Raw genomic sequence first — 22684 nt, forward strand, 5'->3', positions numbered from 1 at the left:
ATATGAGGTAATAATAGAGTTTTATTATTATCGGAAGATATGAATAAAACGATTCGATCATGTGAAGCGCACGAGTGAAGCTATCACAAAAGAATGAAATGAGTGAATATGAAATTGTTTTAACCAATGACGTGACTAGAACTGATTTCCAGAATTTTAAGGGATTTAGGGAAAATCTTACGTAATAAGATTTGGTTCTTTGGCGATCAGGATCTTCTTTGATTTAATGCGGCAAATCTGTTTTGATTTCATTGTCGAATATTTCACTATAAATTCACCCCTTTCATTTCCTTATTCTCCATACCATCTATTCTTTCTTCCTCTACTCATTCCTTAATATGCTCCACCCAACCCTGATTCTTATTATACTTCTAACTTTTATATCTTTCATTCTTTTCTTTCATCTGTCGCCAGAAGAATCTATTCACTTTTATGATTTCCTTGGAATTATATTGTTTCTAATTCTCCTGTGTCTTTACGTTGCGATACGTATTGATATACACGGTTTGTAGTTTCTGGGTGGTTGTTGGGTTTTATATCTTCCCTTATATTTTGATGTTATTGCTTTTGTTTTCTATAATCATTGTCATCCACAGTTAATGTTCTTTCCTAATTGCTGCGATCTTTACTACAATTTTTATTTCGGAGCTTCATTCTTTTTCTTTTCCTCCTCTTCAACTAAGCATCTTTTGTAATAGTCCAGAATTCGTAGGTATGAGGTTTGGAATGAGCATAGCTAATGTTCTAAGAAAGAAAGGGTATTGGCAAAATTTTGATTTGTTAAATTACCAGAATACCCTGGAAAAGATATAACTATCAAGACGATATGTTCCTAATACGTTTGGGGATTAGATAGAATGTAAGAGCAATGTAACATGGCACATGATGACGGTACTGTGAATCATCATATTCCATTAGAAACTTAACATGACTTACTGTAATATAATGAAGTTGATCAAGTTTCATTATATTATACTAATTCATGCATCAGTTCCCAACACTGCTTCAGAGCATTCCAATTTTAAACTCGAAGGATTTAGAAACTAACACAGTTTCCTTTATATTGTAATGCAGATATTACGGAGAGATAAATGATTTCAGATAAGGATAGTTGTGAGAATATCTTCAGAAATATTGAGGATATTTATAATGATAGGCGCAATGATATCTTAGATTTTCTATCATTGATGGATGACGAGGAGGATTTGTTTGTGAAAGTTTAGAATGAGAAGTAAGGTATTTGCTAATGATTTCAGCAGACACGGAATTGTTTGGATTCTTTGAAGTCAAACTTATTCTTTATGATCTGTCCCCGGTTTTCTTCATGATTTCGCATAATTCGCTTTTCGGTGCTAAATTTACTATTGAGTGTTTCTAACACTTCCTTCTTTGTCATCATCTTTTGGCCATTAAGACCATCTACAATATGCTGTTTCGTCAGCATTTTCAAAGTTAACGGATCTGGTTATCAAACCAAGGTGGTTTCGGGAGAATTGTATTTTTAGATGATTAAACGATGATGGTAATATGGTGGAATATAAAAGGTTCTCCGGTAACGACGGCGAAAGAATAACGTATATATATATCGAGACTAACCTCTCTGAGATGTCGAGGTTAACTTGCTGGAGCTGTGATAAAATTGGCTAATTTGGAAATGGATTACAAAGTTATTTTGGGTAATAATAACACTAAAGAAACTAACACTGCTGCGTGTTAAACGTTAACTCAGTCTCCGAGAGTTTTTGAGTGCATAACTATATGCAAGAATTTTTTTATTCCAGAGATGAGGTGCGGTTGGTTCATTCTCTCGATCGAAATGTTTTCAAGAATTATGAAAAGATTTGAACGCAGATTGTAACTGTCGAGGTACAAATGAGGTTTTAAAATGAAATCAAGTGGCAAACTTGAAGAATTGTTTAATTTCATATGTTATAATCAATATCTTAATTTTTTTTTTTTTTAATTGTCCAAAGTTAGCAGTCCAATAGTTCGATTGTCCAATGGTCCAATAGATTCATATATAAATTAAATATATAATATTCGAATTAATTAATACGTATCGTGACCCGTGTACCGGTCTCAGTGTCGATCACAACTCAAAATATATATATATTTTAGAATCAACTCCGACCCTGTATAGCCAACTCCCACCTTCACATATAGAGTGTCTACGGTTGTTCCGAAATATATATATAGATGGGTCAATATGATAAGTCGAAACCTTGTATACGTGTCCCGTTATTTAAATGCGTAAAATATATGAATATATATCATGACCCATTATACAACGTGTTGTCTCAGAATTAATCCGACGTATTGTTGTACATGTGTCCCGACAGTGCAGAAATTAAAATTGCGAGAATGTAAATTGCGATAAATTAAATGTTAATCAGTTAGCTGGGAACAGTTAGCCGGAACAGTTAGCGTGGAATCCTTAACAGATTTTCAATTAGTTAATTCGTGTGTTTCTAAAAATTTTTAATTTGTCCAATGTTTCTTCTTTATGCCACTTGTTGGATTCGGATAGGTAAAAATCCAAATATGAAATTTGAATGGAAATGGTTATTCTGTGGTGAACGGATACATATATCGGTGATTGTAAGTAGGATAGTAAATGACCGTTGAATCAGATTCGAAGAATGTACAGTGTAACTTGTTAATGTGAATTTTAAATATTCCTTGGGTACTACCCACCCGTTAAAATATTTTCATCATTATCAGTTTGTACGAAAGAATTTTTTTTTTTTTATATTACGATCTTTATGAAAATATACTTGCATATATATTTTCTTCAGATGTAATTATGGATTTAATGAGTCAATAAGATTTTATACTCATTTGATTTTTCGGTTAGAATTGGAGTACATAATCTTTAAAACATTAAAGATTACATAATCGCTATGTAGAACGAAAACAATGATGTAGGACAATACGTAGAACGATGATAATCGATGTGGAACGATATATAGAATGAATATCATACTCGAAGTTCAGATGGTGATATTGAGGCTTACGGCGTGGTGGTGGTCGGGGTAATAAAGGTATTATTGGCGTTGCTGATGGTGGTACGGGTTATGCTGCTGGTGCTGCTGCTGGTGTTTGTAACCTTCGCACCATGTTCTCTAAAGCCGTCACACGAGCGCGTAGTTCGTTAACTTCTGCTAGTATACCAGGATGATTGGCGGTTGGAGCGAGCGGATGAATAAGATTCGAAATATGGGATAGTATGTAATCGTGACGAAATACTCGGGAAAGGAGAGAGAAAATGGTTTCTCGAATAGGTTCGCCGGTAAGTGCTTCAGGTTCATCGCCGAGAGACAATTCGGTGGATGGAAGGGATCTTCGATGTGAAGTGATTTTCGGATATCGGATGATATTCTAACTATATAGAATATCTATATAGAACACTAAAGATTTCGTAGACTACAGAGGAACCTACGGCATTTGTCAGGCAAGTCTACAGATGCGCTAAAATATGAATTATCAGATACGCTAAGATATGAATTTTGTCTATACACTATCGATGCAGTAAATGCAGTAAGACGTGTCTAGACTTAAGAATGACAAGCAGGCAATTTTCTAAGGATGATAAGCAGATGGTTTCCGACTAGAAATGATAAGCAAAACTTTTGACATGTAGACACGGTCAAAGTCCAGACTCACTAATGTATCCTAACAACTACCAGTTAGACACACTAATGCAAGGTCTGGTTCGCTAAGACCAACGCTCTGATACCACCTGTGAGGACCCGTCCTTATCCCCCTGGACGAAATCTTCAACATTTGGTTCCATTGCGATAATCGACTCCAAGTAGTATCCTTAATATGAGCTAATGCACAGCGGAAGACTTAATTCGTACCTGAGAATAACATGCTTTAAAATGTCAACATAAAGTTGGTGAGATATATAGGTTTGATGCTAGCAGCGTTATAACTATGGACCACAAGATTTTATGTTTATACATAATACACTCCTCGTGTATGAAAAGTCGTTGAGCACTTGGTAACCATACTTAACATTTAAATCACAGCAGCATATTCTTAAATAAACCCTACACCGTACCAAGTGTAGTAACGAAACGAAGTACTGTGCAACCGTTTAAAACTGGTCGTCCAGCCCGGTTGGGGTTGTTAGGCCCGATAGATCTATCAACAGGATTCGCGTTTATGCTCCTCACGTAAATATTAGCTACCAAGTATAAAGAAATATGCCATGGTACAACTCAACGTAGTTTTTATTTTTGATCACTTGTGTCCATAACGTAAATCATTTATAAAAACAGCGCATGTATTCTCAGCCCAAAAATATTTAGAGTTTAAAAAGGAACTATATACTCACCTAATGTATTTTGTAGTAAAAATACATATAACACCCTTGGTAAATTATAAGGTTGGCCTTCGATTCACGAACCTATATTTTTTTGTATATTTATTAATATGCATATTTGTGATTGAGCACACATATATATAAGTTTATTAATTATATTATTTTTATATCAAAAATATATATCAAAAATATATCTGTTTCATATATTCATTTTGTATATGAAAATGTCAATTTTATTAAAATTATATATATATATATATATATATATATATATATATATATATATATATATATATATATATATATATATATATATATATATATCGTTTGTTAAAAGTAGTATAAATAATATTAGTAATGGTAAAAATGTTAATAATAATAATAATACGAAGTATTATAATAACATTAATAATCCCATTAATGATGATAATAATTATAATCTTGATGATAATAATAATTATAGTTGTATTTATAATTATAATAATAATAAAAGGTAACTAATATTTTTTTAGTAGTATTAATAATAATATTACAATAATAATGATAACAATAATAATAATGATCATAATAATAAATAAATAAAAAATATAAGGAAGTATGTATACCCTTAAAACTTTGTTTAAAAAGAATTGTCTTGAACCGGGCTCGAATCCGAGACCTCCCGCTACCACACAACACTCCTAAACCATCCAGTCCAATCTGTTTTTACTGATTTAGTCTCTCTTTTAATTTATATATTCTGTATGTATTTGTTTTCATATCTTCTTCTTCTCCACAATTCAAATCGATCAGAGACAAGGTAATTTACACCCATAATCAATCACACGTTTCATTTATAGAATTATAAGCACAACAGAATTGGTTTAAGGTATCTGGGATTTATAGAAATGAATTAAAAACAGTTACAGCAACCTTCGTGGACACAAATGAACTCAATTGATGATTTTGAATTTGGGACAGTTATATGCCACGACTTCTACACGAAAAAGGTTCATAATTCGACTTATAAACTTTCTGGAACTTTAGTTTAGATTAAAACATAATAGACAACTCGAATTTGATTGATAAACTTCCGGTTAACTTTTTATAAAATAACTTTGATTTTGAAATTCATTCTTGAATTCGTGAATTAGAGCTTAAAACTTTCCAGAAAAAACCGACCACCAGCTTCCTAATATCATCTCATTAACAGATTTTGAAAACTTTCACGAATTCGATCTATTGAATATATCAGACACGAACAGAGGTCTAACAGGTTTCGTTTTATTTATTTATTGTCTTTTTTTTTCCATTCGATTTCCAGGGTATAATATATTTAATATGTGTTTTAGGGAGTGATACGATATCATCTTAATTTATATTGATTTCTGATAAAGGCTTCTACAGATTTTATTCAAGAAGTGGCAAAGACAAATATATAAGACAAATACTAAAAGTTTTGATCTGATTGATAACTAAACTCAGTTTGTTTGATTCACAAATTCATCAATTAGTAGCAGTGAAAGCCAATCTAAAACAGTTCGATAATGAAACTGATTTTGGATTTTTATAAACATCGATACTTATTTATATATATATACATGTGTATTTATCAGTATTGGTATATATATTTATAACTGTATTTTATATACATATTTATATCTATATATCTGAATTTATATATCTTATTTATATTTTTGTATTTAAATAGCAAATTCCTAATTTTTTTAATTAACTAGTATAATTATATTATTATTATTAGTAATATTAGTAATTTTATTATTAACAATAATATTATTGATAAAGAGTTTGATAATGAATAATAATGTGATAATATTAATATTAATCATAATGATAGTTTTTAATAGATTTAATTACTAATAAAAATAAAATAATGATAATAAAATTGATAATAATAGTCTTATAAATGATATTAGTAATAATATTAGTTATGATAATAATATTGGTGTTATTAATGATATTAGTAGTATAATATCTTATATATATTAAATTTGTAAATATATATCTTATATTAGACTTGATACAGTAAATAATAAATAGATGTCGAATAAAAATTATGAAAATAATGATAATAATTTTAATATAACTACTATAATATAATTTATTAATTATATCGTATTTACTAATTACAATATATATTGAATCATAAATATCTATTAATTACAATATATATATAACATTACTTGTATATAGAATTTGTATCTATATATTTACGCAACTGTTCGTGAATCGTTGGTCATGGTCAAAGGGTACTTAAATACCTAAATATAAATTTCCAACTTTCTAGACTTAACATTACCAATTTTGCTTATCGTGTCGGAAACATATAAAGTTTAAGGTTTAAATTTGGTCAGAAATTTCCGGGTCGTTACAGTATTACATTCTCTCATAGCCCAGTATGCCTTGTGTTCAACTTCAACAGGTAGATGACACGCTTTACCATATACAAGTCTAAATGGTGTGGTACCTATTAGTGTTTTATACGCAGTCCTAAAAGCCCACAACGCGTCATCTAACTTGCGTTGCCAGATTTTAGGGTTGTTATTAACCGTCTTCTCAAGTATGCGTTTTAAGGCACGATTCGTGTTCTCCACTTGACCACTTGTTTGCGGGTGGTACGGAGTAGAGAAACGATGAGTTACGCCATACTTCTTCAACACCTTTTCAAGAAGGTTGTTGGTAAAATGTGTTCCTCGGTCGGATATGAGTGCTTTTGGGATTCCAAAGCGTGAGAAGAGATTTTTCAAGAAGTTTACCACCACCCTAGCATCATTTTTAGGTAAAGCTTTTGCTTCAACCCACTTGGATACATAGTCAACGGCTACTAGTATGTACTTGCACTTATGTGAACTTGGAAAGGGTCCCATGAAATCGATTCCCCAAATGTCAAAGATTTCACAAACTTGGATGCCGGTTTGAGGCATCTCATCCTTTTTCGTGATGTTACCCGTTCGTTGGCATGCGTTACAAGTCCGAACGAAATCATGGGCATCTTTAAAGATCGTGGGCCAATAAAAGCCCGATTCAAGGATTTTTCTTGCAGTGTGGTTTGGTCCGAAATGACCGCCGGTTGGCCCTTGATGGCAATGCTCAAGAATTTGTTGAGCTTCTTGTCCGTACACACAACGGCGAATTATTTGATCTGCACCAACACGAAATAGGTCTGGGTATTCCCAGCAATAAAACTTTAAATCCGCAAAGAATTTCTTCTTTTGCTGATAAGTAAGTCCTTTTTGTAGAATGCCTGAAGCAAGATAGTTTGCAAAATGGGCAAACCATGGGATTTCAGATTCTTTTTCAACCCTCATTAGAGATTCGTCAGGAAATGTATCTTTGATGATTGTATCATCAAGTTTATCTAATTCGGGGTTTTCAAGTCGGGATAAATGATCGGCAGCTAGATTCTCGGCTCCTTTCTTATCACGTATCTCAATGTCAAATTCTTGAAGTAAAAGAACCCAACGTATGAGACGATGTTTTGCATCTAGTTTCGAGAATAAATACATAAGTGCCGAATGGTCCGTGTAAACAATGGTCTTGGACAACACCAAATATGACCGAAATTTATCAAATGCATAAACAACTGCTAGGAGTTCTTTTTCCGTGGTGGTATAATTAATTTGGGCTCCCGTTAGAGTTTTACTTGCATAATAAATCGGAAGAAAATGATTATCGGGACGTTGTCCTAAAACAGCACCTAAAGCATAGTCGCTTGCGTCACACATTAGCTCAAATGGCATACTCCAATCTGGAGATACCATAATGGGAGCTTGTGTGAGTTTTGACTTAAGAATCGAGAATGCATTCTCGCAATTAGTGTCAAAGTCAAATGGAGCATCCTTTTCAAGAAGCTTGGTCAATGGGCGGGCGATTTTAGAAAAATCTTTGATAAATCGCCTATAGAATCCTGCGTGACCAAGAAAGCTTCTAATTGCTTTAACATTTGATGGTTTAGGTAGCTTAGAGATAACTTCAATTTTAGCTTTATCTACCTCTATTCCCGCACGAGATATTTTGTGACCAAGTACAATGCCCTCTTTCACCATGAAGTGGCATTTTTCCCAATTTAGGACCAAGTTTGCTTTCTCACATCGGATAAGCATACGTTCAAGGTTGAAAAGACACGATTCAAAGGAGTCTCCAAATACGGAAAAGTCATCCATGAAGACTTCCATACAATCCTCTACCATGTCATCAAAGATTGCCATCATGCACCTTTGAAAGGTTCCGGGTGCATTGCATAAACCAAACGGCATGCGGCGATAGGCAAATGTACCGAAAGGACAAGTGAATGTGGTCTTTTCTTGGTCGTTGGGATCAATTGGAATTTGGAAGTAACCGGAGAAACCGTCTAAAAAGCAATAATATTCTTTTCCCGCTAATCGTTCAAGCATTTGATCAATAAAAGGTAACGGGAAATGATCCTTTCTAGTGGCATCATTTAGACGTCTGTAATCAATACAGACTCTCCAGCCGGTAACTGTTCTAGTTGGGACGAGTTCGTCCTTTTCATTTAATATAACGGTTGTACCCCCCTTTTTGGGTACTACTTGTACTGGACTAACCCATGGACTATCGGAGATAGGGTAGATTAACCCGGCGTTAAGAAGCTTGACGACCTCCTTTTTAACAACCTCTTTCATGTTGGGATTTAGCCTGCGTTGTCTTTGTACTACGGGTTTGTAGTCATTCTCAAGGAGAATTTTATGTGTACAATAAGACGGGTTTATTCCCGGAATGTCGGTTGTTTTCCAGGCTATAGCCTTTTTATGGGTTTTTAATACAGAAATTAGCTTATCCTTCTCATTATCTGAAAGATGTGAAGCAATAATTACTGGTAATTTAGATGTACCTTCGAGATAAGCATACTCCAAGTGTTTGGGTAGCTCTTTAAGCTCTAGTACAGGTGGTTCTTCTAAGGAATTTTTTATACGAAATCTATCTTCATTTTTGATTTCCTCAAACGATTCCTCTTCCATGGGAATTTCTTCTATTATGGTCTCGTCATCCGTGACCACCTTCATCAACTCATCAAAATCTTTATCAATATTGAAGTATTCATTCTCACTTACCGGGGCTAACCCCGGGATATCAATTTCAAGTAGCTCCTTCAATTCATTCTCGACACAAAGATCTATAACATCAATTTGAAAACAAGAGTCATCGGTAGAAGTGGGTCTTTTCATGGCTTTGTCAATGTGACAAATTATTCTCTCGTTTCCCACACCTAGACTCAATTGTTCTTTTTGGACATTAATGATAGCATCTGCAGTGTTTAGGAAAGGACGTCCTAAAATGATAGGAACTTTTGTGTCCTCTTGCATTTCTAGAATAACAAAGTCGACGGGAAAGATAAGTGAGCCAACTTTTACAAGTATATCCTCGGCTATACCTATGGGAGTATCAAATGATTGGTTTGCTAATCGAATACCCATCCGGGTTGGTTTTAAGTCTCCTAAGTCAAGTTTTAAATATAACGAGTAAGGCATTAAGTTAACACTTGCACCTAGGTCGGCTAGTGCATCGTACACTACCGAATCACCCATCATACATGGTATGATAAAACTACCAGGGTCTCCTAATTTTGGAGGTAAATTTTGTTTCTTTAAGATGGCCGAACATTCCTCATGGAGGAATGTGGCAGAAACGTCCTGGTATTTACCCTTCGAGGATATGGGATCCTTTAAAAACTTCCCGTAATTGGGCATATCCCTAAGAACCTCCGCGAGTGGCATGTTAATGCTAATTTGCTTAATCATGTCCGCAAATTTCTCATACCGCCTTGCGAGTCTGTCTTTCTTTAATGCTTTCGGGTAAGGAATAGGTTCCTTATGCACCTTTACTGGTGGTTCTTCACTTTTCTTTGGTATGACCTCAGGTGGATCATCTTTCTCTTGTTCTTTATCAACTTGCTCATTTTCATCAACCGGTATTTGTAAAACAGAAGGAGATAAAGGAACTTCCGGGGACTTAAGAGTCTCCGGTTTAGTAGTTAAACCACTTCTAGTAGTTATAGCATTTACATGCTCGTTCCTTGTTTGGGGGTTGTTGGGATTCACTTGAGTATTTGAGGGGAGAGTACCTGGTGGTCTCTCTGATAGTAACTGTGATATCCTTCCAACATCCCTTTCTAAGTTTTGTATTGTGGCTTGTTGATTTCGGATTTGCTGAGTTTAGAGCTCTGCATTTTGCTCGTGCTTAACCATAAAATCTCTTAAGAGATCTTCTAAACCAGATTTCCTCTCAGGTTGAGGTTGCATAATTGCTAATGGTTGTGGTTGATTAAATGCTAGTGGTTGTGGTTGATTGTGTTGGAAATTATTTTGATAATTTCGTTGAGGTTGATTTCGGTTATTATAACCTGGTGGCGGATTTCTTTGATTTTGATTTGGGAAATTCCGGTTATTTTGGTAACCTGGATTTCCTCCTTGATAGTTATTATTATTTGATCCTGAAGGTCCTCCTATTTGATAGCTGTTTATAGGAGGATATTTTCGGTTGTTTGCTTCTATAGCTGGAAAATCACTGAAGTTCATTTCACCTTTTTGTAAGTAACCTAAGAAATTTGCTTGCTCTTCCATTGTACTTTGATCACAATCTCTAGTAAGATGGGGACCTTGGCATAGTTCACATCCTACTCTGATAGCATGCATTTCCTTGGTTACTTTCTCGATTTGCCTTGCTTGATTTGCTATTTGAACTTTTAAAGAAGCAATTTCATCATTGCTTTCAATACTAGCAACATTTGATGATCTAGATAATTCTATTTCTTGATGCCAATTATGGGAATGGGAAGCTAAATCAGCAATGATTGTGTGAGCGTCTTCAGGTGTTTTCTTCATGATCGAACCTCCGGCTGCAACATCTATATCTTTTCTAGTTGCCACATTGACTCCTTTATAGAATATTTGGACCTTTTGGAATGTATTCAACCCGTGTTGAGGACATATTCGAAGCATTTTATTGAATCGGGTCCAAGCTTCATAAAGAGTTTCATTAGGCTTTTGTTTAAAGTGATTTATATCACTTTGCAATTTTGCTGCTTTTGAAGCAGGAAAGAATTCTGACAAAAACTTATCCATCATATCATTCCAGTTTTCAATATAACCTTCTGGTAATGAGTCTAGCCAATCTCTTGCATCAGCTTTTAAGGACCATGGAAAGATTTTTAAACATGCAACTTCATCGGTGACATCTTTGATTTTGAAAAGCTTGCAAATGCTTACAAACTTACGAAGATGCTCGTTAGCATCCTCATTTGGGGCTCCACCGAATTGACTTGTATTAGTTACCATGTGTAAAAATTGACCTTTTATTTCAAAGCCATCACTCATCGTGGGTTGGATGATTGCGTGGCCTTGACCTTTTCTTGTGGCCTTCATTAATGCTTCCATCGTTTGATTTGTATCAGCCATTTCTTCTTTTTCTTTAATAATCGGCTCTATGATTGGTTGAATTATTGGTTCAGAGTCGGATTCTAAGAAAAGTGACTCTAAATTTTTAGCAAGAGATTCTACTTCTTGAGCTCTTAAGCGTTCGTGGAATTTCCTTTCGGGTTCAGGATGTGAAGGAGTTAATTCAGCGTTGGAGGAACGTAAGTTCATACATTAATTTCTATTATGAGATTACTTCACTAAAGGTTTATCTAGGGTTACCTATTTGTTTCTCTTTTTTTAGTGTTTTTTGGTGTTTTAAAATTACTAGTACTTCCTATTTCTTTTTGTTGTTTTTGTCCTTTATTAATTCTTTGAGGTTCCGGATTAAGTTTAACGAGTTTAGGATTGAACGGATCATACAATTTGGGAAATTGTACAAAGAATTAAAGGATTTATTCAAAAACTTTGAACTTTCTTGGAAATGAATTTCCTCGAGAGGATCGAATAACATAAAAACAATGATAAAAACCCTTAAACAAACAGATTTTCCTTCTGATTTTGCCCACGTTTCGAATAGCCAAAAGATGCAGCAGAGGGGCAGGATCCTTCTATTGACCAATAAAATTGGTGATCCAACAACCCGGTCCACGTACAAATCCAACTACTACTACGAATCAGAAAAATTATCTATTTATTTAACTGCCAACTCCCCGACAGCGGTGCCAAAAAGTTGATGTTGCGAATCGTAACCTTTATTTATGAACGGATTTGAGTTGTTTTGTTACACGAATTGATTTATTGTATATGTGGTATTTTATTGAATTCAGATTGATTTCACACATATATAGGCAACTAGTCCTATCCGTGTAGTGTAGTTTGTCGGTAAATCCGATTCGTTCCACAGGGAGATGGAGTGTTTAATGGTTTTAATAGTCTTTGATGTCAAACTAAATTAAAGGGGGTTTTGGATTAGGAATTTATAATATAACAGTAACAGAAAATAATCTTAACTAATTTACTTCATAAATAAAATTACAAGATTACAATAAATAACTTAAAAAGGAACTAAATGAAATTATGCTAATTATGATGCATTAATTATATTACTAGATGGTAATTAGTAAAATAGTAATTTTTTAATAAAACTATATGTTTAGAAATTTGTTTTGAGTAATTATAATATAAACTTATTTAAATTAACTAAATGACAAGTTTTAAAAAGATTAATACAAATTAAAAGGAATTAAAATGATTAACTAATTGTAAACTAATTTCTAATTATAAAGTATTATAATTAACACTAATTATTAGGATTTAACATGTATTAAAGTATTTTATAAGAACTAATATAAGTAATAACCTAAATATAATAGTAAAATAACTAAAACCCTAATTTTAAACTAATTAAATAATTAAAACCCTAATTTTAACCCTACTGGTACTGTAGCCGCGTTATTACCTTACGCGTTTCGTTTATTTATACGCGTATCGCGTATAATTTAAAACCTACGCGAATTGTGTGATTCTGATCGTACAGTTTGATTTACAGGTATACGCGTTTCGCGTATACCATACACGATTCGCGTATGACTTATACGATGTGACAAACAGTTTGTTACGGATTTAAATGTTTTTATGTATTATTTTTATATTTTAAAATAATAATTCATAAATAATGATAATAATATGTTTACAAGAAATAATAATGGGATAAAAAGGAGTGTTTTTACTTAAATGTGTCACCTCTAGGTCCATGGATTGTTTTGAATTTAAGCCCTATTAAAATGTTTTAGTAATAAACTTTACATTTTTCTTTCGAAAAAATATAAGGTTACGACTAACTAAATCAAATCTAATTTTCATCGGATTTTATTTAGAAAGCTACTATTCCCCAAGTATTTAAATTGAGACCTAGCCTAGTTTTGACTTTTGCCAAAACCCAAATCATAACGGTTTCCCTTTTTATAATTTCACTATCATATAATTATTGATATTACCCAAACCACCGAAGTTTATTTCTAAATTGGTGTTAATAACTTATCCATAAATTCGTCTAGATCATTTTTAATGTTGAAGCTTAATTTATGTAAATAAAAACAACTTTCGTTATTTAAATTTAATAAATTAAGTGGCAAGGATTAAATACCTAATTACACAATAATGGTTCTTTTAACTAGGCTCAATATTAAAAATACTAAAGTTACATTTTAACTTTTACAAATGGTAACAATCCATTTCACTAGGGGCTCTACATCTAAGCAAACACTATGAAAATTTAGCTATTCATTACGCTAGGGTAAACATAAAAATATGGATATGCAAACATAATAACAACGATAATTTTAATCGAGTAAACTTACTAAAAATTCTTCACTTTCATTAACTTCAAATGGTAGAAAATTACAATAATAACACCCTTTTCACGCGTACAATAACACCCTTAATCACGAATAATACACCCTTAATATTTGAAACTATCCTAAATATTGAACCTTGAGATTAAAATGAAAATGGTACAGAGTACTAAAAATAAATGACAATAATTTGTATGTGTGTATAATAATTGTTGTGTTATTTCCCCTTGCTTTTAACATGTACTCAGTATTTATCATTGAGAAATAGTAGTAGGTGAAGCTTAATTGGTTCCTTGCTGTAGCACAATTCAGAAAAAGAATTGATTTTTAAACACAAAAGCAGCCGCCCCATTTCAGTTTCATGATTAACTCGGCCTAACATTACGCGTTTCGTGTAGAGGTCACACGATTCGCGTAAGGCTAAATTACTACGCGTTTCGTGTGACTCTACACGATTCGCGTAAGAGATAATGGCAGTTTTCTTTATTTTTCTTTTTCGTTTGTTCTATGTTGATCCCGTGTTGACGTTAAATTGACTTGGCACTTTCCATTTGAACTCTTTTCTTCAATTATCTTGTACTTTCATTCGGATAAATGTTTCTTGATATAAATTTGGTTAAAACTATCGTTTTATCGTCGTTTCTTCGAATAGCAGGCTCTTGTCTACTTTTATCGTTTTTCTCGTGAAATGCTCATTGAATTTCTTTGTAGATGGTGAAAACCTATGAAATATGAGTGATATTGCGTCGAATAATATGTATGTTTAGAGCAATATCAATCATCCATTGTTATACACCAACGCGTTCCTCATTCCGTTCTCTACGCGATTATACTTGTTGATTATTGATTAGGGTATAAACCCTAACCCTAGAACTTTTGATTTTTCTTTATTTTTCTGTATTTTGATTATACATTAATAGTATGATGATTACTTGTTGTTGTAATGGTGTTTGTATGCATAGAATTACTCAAATACATATGTTTTCGGTTTGATATAATTGGGACAGCAGCTAATTCGTGTGTTTCTGATATTTTGACTGTTATAAAGCTTAAAATAAAGTATCTAGATGAGTTCCTCTCATCAAGACATTAATTTTAGACTCCGGATTCATGTCGTTTCGATTCCCGGAGCCCTAGATATGATCAAAATGGGATTTTGTGGAAATTGAAATGTGATATTGATGTGAACCAGGTTTTGTCCGACTTTGTGACCATATTTGGTGACTTTAGGGTATTTTAGTGTGTTAGGATTAATGGTGGGACGAACTTTCATGTTCGGGTCATCTAAATCCGAGCCACGAATCACCCGTTATGGCTAAAACACGATTTTGATTTAATTGAAGTTCCAAGTGGTGTCATAGCTGATAACCAAGACTTGTGGCCTGTTCTTCGTGTGTTCTTGAGTGTACCAAAGTGTCGGGTGGTTTGATTAGGCGGATATATATGTAAGGCTCGCCGAAAACCGACACCCGGGGCTCAAGATACGACCCGATGAACTTTTGATTTAAAACTTATGATTAATTATTAAACTTATGATATAAATAATGAATTTCATTATCATTTAATTACTTATGATATAAAAAGTAATTATTAAATTTTAAGACTTATGATATATATATTTATTATATCATTTAATTATTACTTATGATTTAATTAACATTTTCATTAAACTTATGATTAATAATACTTTTATTATTAATGGAAAAATACTTATGATAAGTATTAAACTTATATTATAAGATTATTATTATAAGACTTATAATAAGGATTAATTAATTATTTAATTATTATAAGGCTTAGTTATTATTTAATTATAATTTAATTATTAAATACTTATGATTTAATAATTATATTTAGAAACTTATGATATGATTAATAATTCATTATTAATTAATAATACTTATGATATGATTTAAAATTTATTATTAATTAATAATACTTATATTATGACTAATATTTAATTAATTAATTAAATACTTATGTTATATTAATTATATCATTTAAACTTATATTAACTTTAATAATTCATTGTAATTTAATTAAACTTATGTTATGACATAATTAGACATATTTAACTTTAATAAACGTTATAACTTACATTATTATTACAACTTACACTTTTAAAATTAACGTTGACTAGGTTTGACCAAGGTTGACTTTTGAGTTGACTTTCGGTTGACTTTGACTTTCAGTTGACTTTTGTTGACTTTCTAATTAAGAAAACTTTCCTAACTTATAAACTTTCCTAAAATAGCAACTTTCTAAATTTGGAAACTTTCCAAAAATAGAAACTTTTCAAAAATAGAAACTTTCTAAAAATAGAAACTTTCCAAAAATGGAAACCTGCTAAAAATAGAAACTTTCTAAAAATAGAAAGTGTGTGTCCGTAAGCTGTTCCGATCAAACCGAAGCATATTGAGTATTGTTCTATGTCTACTTGCAACATGTACAATAGCTATCATACTAAGACTTGACTTAAGTTAGTTATTTATATTGACCTGCTTTATTTATAGGTCGGCGTTGTGATCATTCCTGATCACTGTACTTCATTTGCTGTTTGCTTAATTGTGTTGGTTTCTTCGTTACTATTAAGGTGAGTTATAGTCTCGTTTTTACATACTTTTCAAAGTGTATTTTTGGGATGTGATTACATGCATTTTATTTCACGTTTAGACACAAGTAACAATTAAATTTAAATTATTCATTGTGAGTTGGACAAAAATATTCCCTAGTCTGGTACCTGTAATCATTGGTTTCTACCGGTGAACGCGAATCCTACGGATAGATCTATCGGGTTTGACAACCCCATTTCGAGCTAGTCGCGCTAGCAATTTATAATCGAAATGTTTAGTACTTCGTATTTTGTTGTAGATACAATGTCCAGTGTATATTGTTATTGTATTTGACAAGGGTAAATAAAGGGTTAAGTGGTTACCAGGTAACTCATTGATAATGAAATAATGTTTAATGTTTTCTAACATTTTTAAATCTTGTGGTCTAAAGTTTATTCAATTATTTAAACCTATAATTCACTCAACCTTTGTGTTGACAGTTTACTCGCATGTTTTCACAGGTACTTGATTTTATGTGATGCTTCTGCTGTATTTAGAAGAGTCTGCATGCATTTGGGCAGATGTTAATGAAACAATTTATGAAACTTAAGCTTGCATTCTATTTTTGGATAATTTAAACTTGTGGTTTGTTGACAATGTTTTATGTCAACTTTGGTTAATTAATATGTTGGGTTACTTTTAAACTACATATTTTGGTATGCTTTCCTTTTTGGGAAACTTTTGAAATAAAAGAATGCAATGCCGTTTGTTAAATTCATTTAAGTTCGATCAAGCTGGGGGACCAAGTGACGGAGCCGTTAAGTGTTTTGACGGGGCCATCACACCTTTGAAGCTAGATCAAATTTTTTCACTTCTAGTAGGTTTACCTACTAAACTTGAGGTAGTAATGATGTTCTTAACATCATTCGATTCATACATATAAAACTATCTTATTCGAAGATTTAAACTCGTAATCACTAGAACATAGTTTAGTTAATTATAAACTTGTTCGCAAATAAAGTTAATCCTTCTAACTTTACTTTTAAAATCAACTAAACACATGTTCTATATCTATATGATATGCTAACTTAATGATTTAAAACCTAGAAACTCGAAAAAAACCGTAAATGTAACACCCTAGGCAAATCCCACATCGCCCACGAACATGAGTGATCATGGGATTATAAGGTAATACTCACGCTTAAATGACACAACGCGTTTTGGGATCACAGGCTGAGTAGAAGTGCGAGTACGTTGTAGTTAAGTGTGCTCGGGCGAGAGCACTACCAGGATGGGTGACCTCCTAGGAAAGTGCTTCTCGTGTGTGGTCGCCAAGAAAAAGCCGTGCGCCTGCGGGCAAAGCGGACAATATTGTGGTCATGTTAAGCTGGGGTGTTACAGAATGGTATCAGAGCCACTCATGTGTCGTTGGGGGTGGTGGGGCAAACCTCATCGAGGACGATGAGTCCCTAAGGGGGGGTGAATGTAACACCCTAGGCAAATCCCACATCGCCCACGAACATGAGTGATCATGGGATTATAAGGTAATACTCACGCTTAAATGACACAACGCGTTTTGGGATCACAGGCTGAGTAGAAGTGCGAGTACGTTGTAGTTAAGCGTGCTCGGGCGAGAGCACTACCAGGATGGGTGACCTCCTGGGAAAGTGCTTCTCGTGTGTGGTCGCCAAGAAAAAGCCGTGCGCCTGCGGGCAAAGCGGACAATATTGTGGTCATGTTAAGCTGGGGTGTTACAGTAAAACCGGACATACGCCGTTATAGTAACACCGCGGGCTGTTTTGAGTTTGATAATTAAAAACTATGATAAACTTTGATTTAAATGTTGTTCTTCTGGGAAATTGATTTTTCTTATGAACATGAAACTATATCCAAAAATCATGGTTAAACTCAATGTGGAAGTATGTTTTTCAAAATGGTCATCAAGATGTCGTTCTTTCGACGGAAATGACTACCTCTTTAAAAAACGACTTGTAACCTGTATTTCCGACTATAAACTTATACTTTTCTATTTAGTTTCATAAATTTTAGTTCATTATGAAACCATAGCAACTTGAATCACTCAAAAAGGATTTGAAACGAAGAAATGACGGGTAAAACAAAATTGGATAAATTTGCTAGTTTTAGCTACGAAAATTTTGTAACAAATCTAAACTAAACATATCCTAATTAATTTATATTGTATTATACATATTATGTAATCTTGGGATACCATAGACACGTATATAATGTTTTGACATATCATATCGACACATCTATATATATTATTTGGAACAACCATAGACACTCTATATGCAGTAATGTTTGAGTTAGCTATACATGGTTGAGGTTGATTCCAAAATAATATATATACTTTGAGTTGTGATCTAGCCTGAGACTTGTAGACACTGGGTCGTGGATTGATTTAAGATAATATTGATTTATTTCTGTACATCTAACTGTGGACAACTAGTTGTAGATTACTAACGTTGGACTGCTAACTTAACAAACTTAAATCATTAAAATATTAAAAAAAAATGTTGTGAATACATTTTGATCATAATTTGATATATATGTACATATTTGTTATAGGTTCGTGAATCGACCAGTGGCCAAGTCTTAATTTCCGACGAAGTAAAAATCTGTGAAAGTGAGTTATAGTCCCACTTTTAAAATCTATTATTTTTGGGATGAGAATACATGCAGTTTTATAAATGTTTTACGAAAGAGACACAAGTGATCAAAAATTACATTCTATGTTGAATTATCGAACCGAATATGCCCCTTTTTAGCTTGGTAGCCTAAGAATTGGTGTTTATTATAATTGCCACCAATTGACACGAATCCTAAAGATAGATCTATTTGGCCCAACAAGCCTCATCCGAGTTACGGATGATTTAGTACTTCGATTTATCATGTTCGATGAGAGTCCCGGAATGATGGGGATATTCTATATGCATCCTGTTAAGGTCGATTACCAGGCGTTCATCATATGAATGATTTTTATGCAGTTTGCATGTTATTGAGAAATGGAAATGAAAATCTTGTGGTCTATTATTATGATTTGATAAATATATAGACTAAACCTATAACTCACCAATATTTTTGTTGATGTTTAAAGCATGTTTATTCTCAGGTGATTATTAAGAGCTTCCGTTGTTGCATGCTAATTTATGGACAAAAGTTGGAGTCAGCATGCTTGTATAATATTGTTTAAAAATTGCATTCGAAGACATACATTGTTGTATAATATTATTGTAAACCATTATGTAATGGTCGTGTGAAAACGCTATATTTCAGATTTTCATTTTTGATAATCGTCGTAATATTTTAAAGGTTATGGTTTGTTTTAAAATCGAATGCAGTCTTTGAAAAACGTCTCATATAGAGGTCAAAACCTCGCAACGAAATCAATTAATATGAAACGTTTATAATCAATACGAACGGGAAATTTCAGTTGGTATCCGAGCGTTGGTCTTAGAGAACCAGAAATTTGCATTAGTGTGTCTTTCGAGTTCGTTAGGATGCATTAGTGAGTCTGGACTTCGATCGTGTTTACTTGAAAAACGATTGCTTAACATTTTTTTTTTTTTGGAAACTATATATTGTTAACATGTAAATATTATGTGATATATTAATCTCTTAACGTGTTTAATATTATGTGATAGATGTCTACCTCTAGTACAAATCCCATCGACTCACCTAATAATAATGAAGAGTCTAATATATTTTGGGAAGATTCACAAATTCTCGAAGAAGAACCGGAAGAAGAGAAACCGGAGGAAGAAATATTAATACCTACAGTAAAACGATTAAATAAAAGAAAATTCTCAACCAATGGACCAAAGTTAATAATGGTCAATGGTGTTTCCGCCAAGGAAGCAAAATATTGGGAAAATTACCAATTTTCTGATGAATCGGATTCCGATGAGGATTTCGATGATGTTATAGAAATTACCTCGACCCAATATGAAAAAGCAAAAGAAAATAATAAGGGAAAGGGCATCAAAATAGAGAAACCTGATTACAACCCCGATGAACTTTATGTTAACATAAAGTACCCTGATGGAGTGTACCGTAAACACCCGTATTTCTTAAACTTTCACTATAACCCGGGAACATCTAAGCCACCAGGTTTTTCTAGACCATTTGAGAAAAGAACGGCTCGTATTAGGGGAGCACCATATATCCCTAGGAAATTAGCGAAACGAACCAAGTCCGAAGAGGAAGAAATGAGTGAGTCAGAATAAAGAGTTGTAATCATGTTATGTAATATATGTATTGTAGTGTGTTTGTATTTTTATGTTATATGTAAAAAAAATTTGTATTGTTTGTTAATTATCTTTTACGAATCTAATCTTTGTTTATTTTACAGTATAAAAACAAAAATGGACGTTAAGGATAGACATCCAAAAATTTAGAAGACCTACCAGGGGATATGATTGATGAAATCTTGTCTAGAGTCAGGCAGAATTCATCAGCATAATTATTTACGGCGAAATCAGTTTGTCGAACGTTTGAAAGACATTCCAGGCATGCCTTAGTTTATAAAAGGCTTTCCTTTGAAAGATGGGGTATATCACATTGGGGAGACTTTAAGTTACGCCAAGTTTTCTTTAAAGCATTTAGTGCGGGAAACCCGGATGCAATTTTACACTACGGGTTAAGAACCTATTTTGACTCAACATATCCCAACATAGGACTCCGTTCTTTAGAAAGAGCTTCTAACATGTAACATAAAGAAGCATGTTATGCTTACGGGTTAGTAATGTTCGCTTCTCACCAAATTGAGAAAAAGAACATTGGGTTGCAACTTTTAAATAAAATGTTCCCACAAGTGACGGACTCGGTAGTTGAGGTGAGAAACAAGGTTTTTAGATTGTTACGGGGCTGTTTGGCATTACGTAACCCTCGTCCTTTTGACGACATTACAACATGTTGCTTAGCCAACGGTCACAACGGTTATTTTCCACAAGATCAAGGATGGGAAATAATACTAGTAAAACCCGAATGCATGACTTGTTTCTGGACTTATGAATTACGTGTCTTTATTTCTTTTGTTGAACAACTTGCGTATTAACTAGAATTGCCTTTATAGCTGCCATGTAGCAAAGTTATTATGTGCTATATTTCATCCTATATGTATAATAGTGGTATTGTATGATTGTAAAATATTGTATAAAAGTTTGAACGCGAAATATTATTGTAATAAGTTTTTCATATAGAATCGTAGTAGTTGATTTGTATTGTAGCTACTAAGTATAAACTTAACGGATAGGTACTACCCGAATTAAAACTATAAAATGCTAATATGAAGAAAAAGCTTTTATAGATAAGTTCATATTATGCTACGAAATACTATTGACCACTCTTAAATTCTATATGATTAACTCAATTCTTTTGGCTATTTTTGAAGGAAATGGCACCGACGACTCGTCAGAACTTGAACATGAGTGAGGAAGACTTCCGTGTTTTCCTTGTGTAACAACCCAACCGGTTAACCAACCAATAACGCGAAATAAAAAAAAAATTCTTTGTGCAGCAAATGGCGCGGCGCGCCATGACCCCGCGCGGCGCGCAAAAGGGCCTGGACAGGCTGCTGTCCCAAAAAGTCCCAAATGCGAAAATGTTTGACCACTTCCCGACACATTTAGACTAAACGGTTTTCACAACATATTATAATAGTTAAAACTAACACATTCCATCAATAAAAAGGGTTTTACGACACCGGGCCCACATATGCCCAAATTACCCTTTAAGTACCAATTTCAAGTTTTCGACCACACGACTTTTAACACAAAATAAAGCCGAGCATGGCGTTTGGGGATACGCTACCCAATCCTAATCAATCCAAAAGCAAGCCTTCTAAAGCAACTACGCGAGTCCACTAGTCCCACGCTTACCCGAGCCACCGCATCCATGCAAATCTATAAGCGAAAACCCCTTCACCCGACCCGCACCCATCCTACACATACATATGCATATAGGATATTAACACTCACCTTGTCGCCTTGAAGAATGCTACCGAATAATCCGCAATCGCCGATGGAATGTACCTAATCCATTTATCACATAACA

Source organism: Rutidosis leptorrhynchoides, chromosome 10 (assembly GCF_046630445.1).
Source record: "Rutidosis leptorrhynchoides isolate AG116_Rl617_1_P2 chromosome 10, CSIRO_AGI_Rlap_v1, whole genome shotgun sequence".
Lineage (NCBI taxonomy): Eukaryota > Viridiplantae > Streptophyta > Magnoliopsida > Asterales > Asteraceae > Rutidosis > Rutidosis leptorrhynchoides.